We start from the raw sequence: 11,291 nt of genomic DNA, 5'->3' as shown, positions 1-11,291 counted from the left end.
AAACCCTCAATCAACCAACAAGGTAGACTGAAAGCACGTAAAGTTTTAGAACTGAATAGCAGACGTCAGCGTTTCAAACTCTTCCATTTGCATCACTAAAGTACAGCAACTTAGCATTAACCTTTGTTGCTTATTGTCCCAAGTGCATTACCAAGCAGGGTCCCTTCCTTTTCCGGAATGAACCCGAGTGTCGCTGTAATTGGAACGCCAGCATTAATGTAATATCATTCCATTTCAATGCTTTAATTTCAAAGTTCAGTTAAGGTATTCATAGCTGGCTACAATATTTGGATTACACAAGCACAAATTAAGAGTGCGAGTTTTGTAACTATATTTTAGCTTACCTGTGACTGCAGCTCAGCTTGGTACGTACTAAATTTTACTATTGTTAATTGTTCAGAATCATTGAATACAAGTTCAAAGTTAAATCTCTTATTCCTAAATTGCGTAGATTCAAGTAGCTTTTGAAATGATTGTTGAGGTAGCCCAAGACTAACGTTATTTTATTGAATTTCGTAGTGCTTCAGAAACAAAGTTCACTATTAATTTCAGTCACTTAATTAACTTCAGTTTCTCGGTTTTATTAATTCTTTTGCTAAATTAAGTCAGAGTGTAGCGAAATTTATTACTTATGAAAAACATTCAGTTTTCACACAACACGTGTCAACCTTCATTTGCCACGCTTTTAGTGCTAATTATATGTGCAATAACCTTTCTTTTCCAGTTATTATAGTAGTTGTCCATAGGACTGGCGACCGTAATTTTCCCCAAATCTGAAATATCTAATTAACGCCAGTTAATTCTTAACGTAACGACTGCACATTTACTTTCTTTATTAACTTTACCCTTTTTCAAATTTAATTTCCACCAGTTTCATTTGCATTTTTCCTTTCATTTAAATGTAACCCTTTCCTCCCTTTTTTCCGACAGATTAACTTCGGTGACGATTATTTTTTCCCAAATTTTCGTTAGGTACAAGCGGTTTAATTTTTCACTGTCATTTAGGTCGGTAAGTGAGGGGGAGGTTACAGCCCTCGTCTCACTTCAGACCAGCTGTAACATTTTTGTCTAATTGGCCCTATTCTGAGGCCTGCCAAATACGAAACATGATGTTATTTCCATTGAAGACAGTCATTTGGACCAAATAACGGCGTACATGGTAGAATGTTGTTCAATTTGGGGTCAACTGAAAGAATCGACAAAGGCCTGAGGCGAATGGGTGGACAGCCAGTCTGAGGGTCAACGTACAAGGAGGAAGACGTACCTAGTGTGCGCGCGAACTGTAGATTGTATTTGAATTACGAATTCGTATGGTATACTTCACATGACCTTAGTTCTTGTGTTAAATAAAGAGTGTGCAGGAGTCCGTGACACACTGCCAGAAAAGAAATTGGTACACCCCTTTAGAGGCTTCCAATTCACTCGAGCTTTATTGTCGTAGCAGTTTATACTGAGTGCGTGAAATGATTTACTGGTCAATAGCACTTGCGGTTCTGAGGTAACCGGGTATCGACCCATGCCGTAACACCTGTATTACAGTGTGGTGTAGCCTCCATAGGCGGCAGTGCAGGTGCTGTTACTGAAATCCAGTGGCGAATACTGTCCTGGAATACGTCATTCGACGAGTGCTCAACGTGTCCACGTAGTTCCGTAAGGGTTGCTGGTTGACGAGTCTCGCACGTGCGGGCTTGGAGACAAGTCCAGAGATCGTGTGGCCAGGGAAGTTGATGCACGTCTTGCAGAGGATGTAGAGTGGTGCAGGGCAGTGTGGGGGCTAACATTATCCTGTTCGAACAACACACCACTTTTCTGTGGGAAGAACGGTAAAACAATGGGTTTACCAACATTCTGCACGTACCCAGTGCTCGTTAGTATTCCCTCCGGAAACATTATAGGTGAACAAGAGTTGTAGCCTACCGCATTGCAGACCATAACGCCTGGGTTTGGCGTTGGATGAATGCACTCTACAAGACAATGCTGATCAGGTCGACAACGTATACGCAAACGACCGTCACTTGCATGCAGGCAGAATCTGCTTTCATCGCTGAAGACCACGCCACGGCATTCCATCTTCCAAGTGATCCTCTGCATCGAGCCATGTATGTCGCTGCTGTGGCGTGAGTGGAAAACAGGCTTGAGGTGTGCGTGCCTCTTGCCCAACAGTTCACGCTGACACGCCTGGGCTCACAAGCCCTTTTATCTGTGCTGTGGCAGCTGTACAATCTGACACGGCTGCCCTTACAATACGTTGATGCTGCGTGGACATTCAAAACCACGTCTACTGATTTGAGAATGTTCACGTGACCAGTCACATCAGAATCGTTGCAAGACTGACGCAGCACGCCCAGCTTGTATGACAGTTCTGCGAAATGACCATCCCAACACTCGGAAGGCCGCAATTTGACCCGTTTCATACTACCTCGGTTGGCTGTAGGAAGCATGAATGCGTCTCCATGGCATAGTTTGCTGCTTTTTTCACACTGTAACTCCTGGCAGTGAGTAATCTCTATTAAAGGCTAGATACAAACGACGCTCTAGTACCTATGCCACTACGCCATTTGTTAGCGTCAAAAAGATTGCAGTACATTTCTGTTAACTGAATATTCCGTCTGTTTTTTGGGGAACAACGTTACAATAAATGAAAAGAGCTCGTATGACTCATTGCTAATAGCCAGGCAGCCTATTAATCGTTAGTAGCGATCCTCATTGTAACATCTACAAATCTTCCTGACGTCTTTATCACGTGGCAACGATCTGGCAGCCTGCGGCATTGCCAGCGGTCATCGAGGAGCATCACCAAGCTGAGATGGTGACTGAAGATGTTACTGAGACATGTTAAGTTTGGAGTTGCAGGCAGTGGAGCAGCAGATGCGGCCATAACAACACGACCCTCCGCCGAATACCATTGCACCTGCTGTTGACGAGTCTTGGTGAGGGATCGGAAAAGTATTGCAGCTTTTTCCTGACTTGTCTCAAACTATCGTAACAAGTCGAAGCTGTCACAGCGGCCACAATTTCAGCTGTGGATTACTGTGATGGACGCTGTGTAAGTCAGTTCGTTACAACGAGAAGCCCTCTCCAAGTAGTTATACAAAGGAGTTGTCTACGGGATATTACTAATGGTCAGAGTTGGGCGTGGCTGCTGTGTGGACATAAATAACCTGGTGGAGCAGTTGATGTCTCTTCGCAAGCCAGAGGTAAACGAGTCCAGTGGACGCGGGCGAAAGGGGCTTCTGAATTTCAAGAGGTCCACAATCTACTTGCTTTAGTAGCTGTTGGCTGCATCTTCTTCAGTGATTCAATATAGAGGATGGTCAGGGACAGTGTGAGTAGCCCATGAAACCACAGTTTCAGAGACCTGACTGGTCTCATACATAACTGCTTTTCTGTATACAGAGTGAAGAGGCGAGTGAAAATTTGTACCCTGTACCTCCTCCATCCAAATTCTTACTGCCGTCCAAATCTACTTTAAATTCCCCCTTACACATGAACAGCATTGCCGAGACACTCCGTATTCTGTAATTCCCTGTTTTGGTACAAATTTTCATTCGCCGCTTCAGTCTATATACGTAAAAAAGCTCCAAGTATGTTGTAGGGTGCGGGGTACATTGTGTTCAAAATTAATTCTTAAGAGAAGAAATTCGTTAAGTAGCGCCATTTCCGATTTCATTAGATATGAAGTCACCCTATGAAATCGTCGTGCAACCACATTCAAGTAGCCAGCCAGATACAATTGACGTCAGACGTTCTCGTAGTATAGATGATACTATAAGAGACTTCTCAGCCATTGGTTGAGGTTCAGTCCTTACTACCGTGCCAAATAGGAGTTTTGCTACGTTCTTTTGTTCGGTTTTAGGAACTGAAACGAAGAACTCATTTAGCAACACCGTCTGTGGCTAGCTGTTTGAATTTCAGAGCACAACGTCTTAGTTAGCTAACTTCAATGATAATTAAGTAGAAAACGGCTCAACGTAACAGATTTTAACTTATCAATTACACTCCTGGAAATTGAAATAAGAACACCGTGAATTCATTGTCCCAGGAAGGGGAAACTTTATTGACACATTCCTGGGGTCAGATACATCACATGATCACACTGACAGAACCACAGGCACATAGACACAGGCAACAGAGCATGCACAATGTCGGCACTAGTACAGTGTATATCCATCTTTCGCAGCAATGCAGGCTGCTATTCTCCCATGAAGACGATCGTAGAGATGCTGGACGTAGTCCTGTGGAACGGCTTGCCATGCCATTTCCACCTGGCGCCTCAGTTGGACCAGCGTTCGTGCTGGACGTGCAGACCGCGTGAGACGACGCTTCATCCAGTCCCAAACATGCTCAATGGGGGACAGATCCGGAGATCTTGCTGGCCAGGGTAGTTGACTTACACCTTCTAGAGCACGTTGGGTGGCACGGGATACATGCGGACGTGCATTGTCCTGTTGGAACAGCAAGTTCCCTTGCCGGTCTAGGAATGGTAGAACGATGGGTTCGGTGACGGTTTGGATGTACCGTGCACTATTCAGTGTCCCCTCGACGATCACCAGTGGTGTACGGCCAGTGTAGGAGATCGCTCCCCACACCATGATGCCGGGTGTTGGCCCTGTGTGCCTCGGTCGTATGCAGTCCTGATTGTGGCGCTCACCTGCACGGCGCCAAACACGCATACGACCATCATTGGCACCAAGGCAGAAGCGACTCTCATCGCTGAAGACGACACGTCTCCATTCGTCCCTCCATTCACGCCTGTCGCGACACCACTGGAAGCGGGCTGCATGATGTTGGGGCGTGAGCGGAAGACGGCCTAACGGTGTGCGGGACCGTAGCCCAGCTTCATGGAGACGGTTGCGAATGGTCCTCACCGATACCCCAGGAGCAACAGTGTCCCTAATTTGCTGGGAAGTGGCGGTGCGGTCCCCTACGGCACTGCGTAAGATCCTACGGTCTTGGCGTGCATCCGTGCGTCGCTGCGGTCCGGTCCCAGGTCGACGGGCACGTGCACCTTCCGCCGACCACTGGCGACAACATCATGGAATGTGGAGACCTCACGCCCCACGTGTTGAGCAATTCGGCGGTACGTCCACCCGGCCTCCCGCATGCCCACTATACGCCCTCGCTCAAAGTCCGTCAACTGCACATACGGTTCACGTCCACGCTGTCGCGGCATGCTACCAGTGTTAAAGACTGCGATGGAGCTCCGTATGCCACGGCAAACTGGCTGACACTGACGGCGGCGGTGCACAAATGCTGCGCAGCTAGCGCCATTCGACGGCCAACACCGCGGTTCCTGGTGTGTCCGCTGTGCCGTGCGTGTGATCATTGCTTGTACAGCCCCCTCGCAGTGTCCGGAGCAAGTATGGTGGGTCTGACACACCGGTGTCAGTGTGTTCTTTTTTCCATTTCCAGGAGTGTATTTCTCTGCACATCCTACCCTCCAATACCCTTACCAGCTTTTCACACTGTTTCTGATCACCCTGTAATATACAGTGCTAAGTACAAGCAGTGCACTGAGCGTATTTGTTGACAAGTAGTATTACGTATGGAAAGCCTTTGGTCATAGTGTAACGTGCTATAGTTGTTGTGTGATGGCACGACGGACGTATGAATATCTTCTCTAAAGGCCGAGCCATCTTGATTTTGTTAATAACACGCCTTGGGCGGGACTGATTTCTATGTCTCGTTTTAGGGTAGTGATATTTTTGTTGTTGCGATGTGAGTGTGTCTGATTTGATTTACGCCATTCGTACAAAGAATGTATCTCATTATCTTGCACTGTGAGAGTGATTCACTTGTATTTTTGTGGTACAATATATTGTAGGTAATTGTGTAGATAGTTGAGAGACCTTGTCTTAGTGATTAGTTGATGGGTGCAGCTGAAGATCAACGTTTTTCAGTGTGCTATATGGGCGATGTTTGGTCTACGACTTCATTCACAGCCATAAGAAAAGGTGGGCTATAGAGTGCTTTGGCATAGGAACTCTGGACACTAGCAGATATGATAAGCGACCAAATTAACACAATAAACAGAAGATTTACTTAACTTGCATTTTTCAATCTTAGGAAGTTTCATTACAAATAATACAGCAAGGAACAGAGTGCTGCTATCTCAGTGTCCACAAGGATGAGGCTCTGTCTCTATTAAAGTACGAACGATGCCGTCAGAGCCGCGAGTAGGCGGAGTCGGCATAGTAGGCGGCGTTGGCATAGCGTCAAATAGCGAAATGACTCCGTGTGTGAGTGGGCTGTGTGGCTGCCGCTGGCCATCATGTATTTGCGGTGGCAGAGCACGCTCATAGTCCAGAGCCGCTGGATGTGTGGTTCAGTGGGCGCATACCGTTGGGCCCGCCTGGTCCCAGACGATCACTATCGAAGTCTGGCGGACACGTGCAATTCCATTGGCAGTTTTGTGACATCAGTAGGGTGGTGTGGACAAGTGATATCACATCCCTTCGCCCCTAATATCCTCACTGTCATCGTGTATTGTAGATGAGCGTACGACCATGCTAAGGGGGAGAGCTGGATGCTAGTTGCAATGTGAAGACGGTAGCCGAAACTGAGGCCAGTGTAAAGCTCCCACTCATGCCTGGGCCTATGCCCTGAGCCTAGCTGGGAACACAAGCCAAAACGTCAAGCACAGAGCACCAACGCATATTAAATGGTTCAAATGCCTCTTAGTACTATGGGACTTAACATCTGAGGTCATCAGTCCCATGGAACTTACTACTTAAACCTAACTAACCTAAGAACATCACACACATCCATGCCCGAGGCAGGATTCGAACCCGCGACCGTTGCAGAAGCGCGATTCCGGACTGAAGCGCCTAGAACTGCTCGGCCACAGCGGCAAGCAACCCACATCCAGAGGTGGGGTAACAAACAAAGACGGAGGCATCTCGACGATTGCGGAGGAACACGAGGCGGCACATGGAACAGCCACTGGGAAAAGAGGCTCATCCCAATGGTGGATGTCGAGACGGTGACGAACGTGAAACGGCGTCTACTTTCAACGGGTTCTGGGACCAGCGTGAATGGAGTGCGGCCCACAGGAGCCGGAGGTAGCGAGGGTTGCTGAATCTAGGAAGGAAACGAATGTGAAAGAACGAGGATTATGGCAGAAACGCGAAATTCATATGGAAGACTTTGATTCTGGTGGCGCCTCGGCAACAATCCTCTCAGTCAATGAAGTAAAAGCAGACAATATTCCAGAAGTCATACAATGGTGCCCGCCTCCCAGTGAGCCCATTCGATGTGCAGCAACTGAAGCAAGATGCAGTGACGCCGTCCATGTATCAAATCCGGCGGCGATGGTCTGTCCGTGACTGGGAGCGGCAGGAAGGAAAGATTAGCAACAGTAGGAGGCAGGAGGTTTGTCCATCTGTTACTTAATGTTGGTACAAAGCGTTCAGCTCCGCCGCTGGATTGCGGTTGGAATGGCACACTCATGATATAGCTACTGCCGGAGGCGGTGCAAGCTGTTCAGACTAAGCGGCAACAAATTGAGGAGCGTTGTCCGTCACACTCACTTCAGGGAGTCCCTCGAGGCAAAACAGCGACGGAAAGGCCTGGATTGTGGAATAATCTGTAATCGATTGCATAAGATCCAGAAAGAGAAATTTTCTGACAGTATCGAGGACGATGAGCCAAAGTGTATCCCAGTAGTGACCGACGTAATTCCCAAACGTGATTGAGGCAGGGCTGACTGATGTTCAGCATGGACCTGGCAGGGAGAAGTCAACTGTTCGATTTGTGCATCCACACTGTGTCAAGTGTAGTGACGTTGTGCTATTGCCCCAATGAACTTAGTGTAGCAAATAAAGCACGTCATATTAGGGAGCTTGCGGAGTCACAACATGTGACTCCTCATTATCGGTGCAAACCCAAATGACATCTTGGTGAACTGCAAGGGAGTGCCGAGGGTAAAATATCGGCGAATATAGAGCTACGAATCTGTTCGGCTGAACATGACCACCAGTGTCGATGTAGTACACAAAATCTGCAAATCAGGATCCGCTGCTGTCGGCTGGGCAATTTTCTGGTAATTAACCAGAAAGCTATGCAAATCATCAATTTCTTGTTCATCAACGTAGCATCAGGAACCAGAGGGTCCCAAACACAATCTGATAATGGTAATTTGACTAAAGAAGAGTCTACCCCTGCAGCTTCTGCGTTACGAGAGCTGGGTGTTACTGAGGACTAAACAAAGATTGGCCAGGTTTACGGTCAGTCAGTAAGTAAAATTGTCTGCGGAAAAGTTACTTTTTAGACAATGGCTAGAGCCTCCTATTCAATTTTCGAATAGTTACATTGAACTCTGTTCAACAACTTCGAAGCAGAGGCAATTAGACTGTCAACAGCCCTAAATTTATGCGACAATACTGCCCCGAGCCATAAGAGGAAGCATCCACAGCCAAGACCAAAGGCTTGGCTAGATCGAGCAAAACATCGTTCAACTTCTGGAAAACAGACTGACATTCTTTTGACCAAACAAAAGGAACATTGTTCCGGCGCAAGTGACGCATACGAGCCGCCATTTAAGTGGCCTTAGGAATAAATCGGAAGTAGCAGGTGAGCTTCCCAAAGAAAGACTCCAATGCCCACACATTTGTCTCTGTCCCATTTGAGATCAGCAATAACACTTGAAATAGTGTGGGGAAGATTGCTAAGGTGTTCTTAAGGACTGACAATGTCATCCGTTGAAGGTCTGTCTGTCCTTTTTGCTTACAAAACGTAAAGGATTTGTAATGGGCAGCCTCTACTTGAACACTGTCATAATATGACGTCGGCACCTGCAATAGGTCCTCATATTGTACTAGTTAAGGCGGGAAACGTTTGGTGAGCAAGCGAGAAACACTCATTCCGATAATGGCCAAGTAATGAATGTCTGACCGTAGCTTGTATGTGATGTGTTGCGATGTGCGCTTTGAAATGTACGAGGTTGTCTGTCTCGTCTTGTCGAAATCATGATACAGCTGCATACACGCAGGCTGTGCAGGTGATGGCGCTGCCGTTGAGTCCGGATTCTAGTGTGAAGTCATCTGTGACATCATGAACGTTTCATAACTTCAAGCAGTCGCGCCATTTGTTGACTCTGAAGCTGAATAAACTGAGTTTGATCAATTCCAGTTGGTGCAGCAGGCGAATGCGGCTTCGTGGCTTGGTAGCCATAGAAACCATGCATAGTGCAAATCATCAAGATAAATAAGCACAGGGAAAGCGAAAAAGGGCTGCAAAAGCAGCAACTTCGGTACCTAGAACCTAAACAGCAAAAGCAAGGCAATCACTGGGGACACAGAAGACAAGTAACGGAGCAAAAATCAATGAAAGAAACGACATAACAGGAAGAAGTCAACTTGAATCCCGCCGCTTGCAGGAACAGCAGTGTTCGTACACAATGGTAAGGAGAGATGGGCTACAGATTAGCCCGGAAGCTGTTGTCGTAGGAAAGCTGGACAGGAGCAAAAATTTTCTTAACTGCATTTTTTCAAGCTATCTCATTGTCAACAAGGATGAGGCTATCTTTACCACAGCATGAACGATGGTGTCGGAGCCACGACTAGATAGAGTCTGAGTAGCGTCACCTAGGGAAGGAACTCCGAGTACAGGTGGGCTACGTGGCTGCCACAGGCCACCCTGTATTGGCCACTCGTATTCCACAACCGCTAGAGGCGTGGGTCGGTGAACCCGCACAGTTGGTTCGGCAGGTCCTGCGCAACCACTGTCGCCGTGTGACAGAAACTTGTAATTCTATTCCCAACTTTACGACTCCGGTAGGGTGGTATCGACACGTAGTACCATAATCTTAATGAAGTATGAAAGTTGTCTTAGCGTCCAGTGGTCATTTGCAGAAGCTATGAAGCATTTTTGGTCTGTCATGGTTTGTGGCCAAGGGCCACATATTGCAATTATTATTGTAGTAGCCTGATTCTGTGTGCTGAGGCAATATTGATTTTAATTGAGTTTCATTGTGCCGGAGTTATTTTGTTCTTCTCTTGTTTGCGCCCTGATTTGTAGAGCTATATCGAGCCGCAGTTTAAGTTCTGTTCAGTTGTAAGGAAAATTTTATGTCTAGTAAATTAGTTGTGAAAGTGAGTTCACACCTGCAAAACCTTCAACCGGGAATCCACTCTACCCAAATCCCATATTAAAAATCTCGAGGATTTTCCGTCAATTATCACGCATAAATTTCATTTTGGGTATCCCGTCGCATCATAATGCGAAACAACATGAGCTCTCCAACTTAATAGGGAGTATGAGTGGCCCATCAATCTCGTGGCTATTTTAAGAACCATGGCAAATATCTACCCACCAGCACAAGCTCACAGAAACAGAAAGAGGGGAGAGAGTCACAGATTTATCCAACAAATACACTCCTGGAAATGGAAAAAAGAACACATTGACACCGGTGTGTCAGACCCACCATACGTGCTCCGGACACTGCGAGAGGGCTGTACAAGCAATGATCACACGCACGGCACAGCGGACACACCAGGAACCGCGGTGATGGCCGTCGAATGGCGCTAGCTGCGCAGCATTTGTGCACTGCCGCCGTCAGTGTCAGCCAGTATGCCGTGGCATACGGAGCTCCATCGCAGTCTTTAACACTGGTAGCATGCCGCGACAGCGTGGACGTGAACCGTATGTGCAGTTGACGGACTTTGAGCGAGGGCGTATAGTGGGCATGCGGGAGGCCGGGTGGACGTACTGCCGAATTGCTCAACACGTGGGGCGTGAGGTCTCCACAGTACATCGATGTTGTCGCCAGTGGTCGGCGGAAGGTGCACGTGCCCGTCGACCTGGGACCGGACCGCAGCGACGCACGGATGCACGCCAAGACCGTAGGATCCTACGCAGTGCCGTAGGGGACCGCATCGCCACTTCCCAGCAAATTAGGGACACTGTTGCTCCTGGGGTATCGGCGAGGACCATTCGCAACCGTCTCCATGAAGCTGGGCTACGGTCCCGCACACCGTTAGGCCGTCTTCCGCTCACGCCCCAACATCGTGCAGCCCGCCTCCAGTGGTGTCGCGACAGGCGTGAATGGAGGGACGAATGGAGACGTGTCGTCTTCAGCGATGAGAGTCGCTTCTGCCTTGGTGCCAATGATGGTCGTATGCGTGTTTGGCGCCGTGCAGGGGAGCGCCACAATCAGGACTGCATACGACCGAGGCACACAGGGCCAATACCCGGCATCATGGTGTGGGGAGCGATCTCCTACACTGGCCGTACACCACTGGTGATCGTCGAGGGGACACTGAATAGTGCACGGTACATCCAAACCGTCACCG

The sequence above is a fragment of the Schistocerca americana genome, chromosome 1 (genome assembly GCF_021461395.2).
Source record: "Schistocerca americana isolate TAMUIC-IGC-003095 chromosome 1, iqSchAmer2.1, whole genome shotgun sequence".
Classification (NCBI taxonomy): domain Eukaryota; kingdom Metazoa; phylum Arthropoda; class Insecta; order Orthoptera; family Acrididae; genus Schistocerca; species Schistocerca americana.
The sequence above is the reverse complement of the archived record's forward strand: the minus strand, read 5'-3'. Positions refer to the sequence as shown.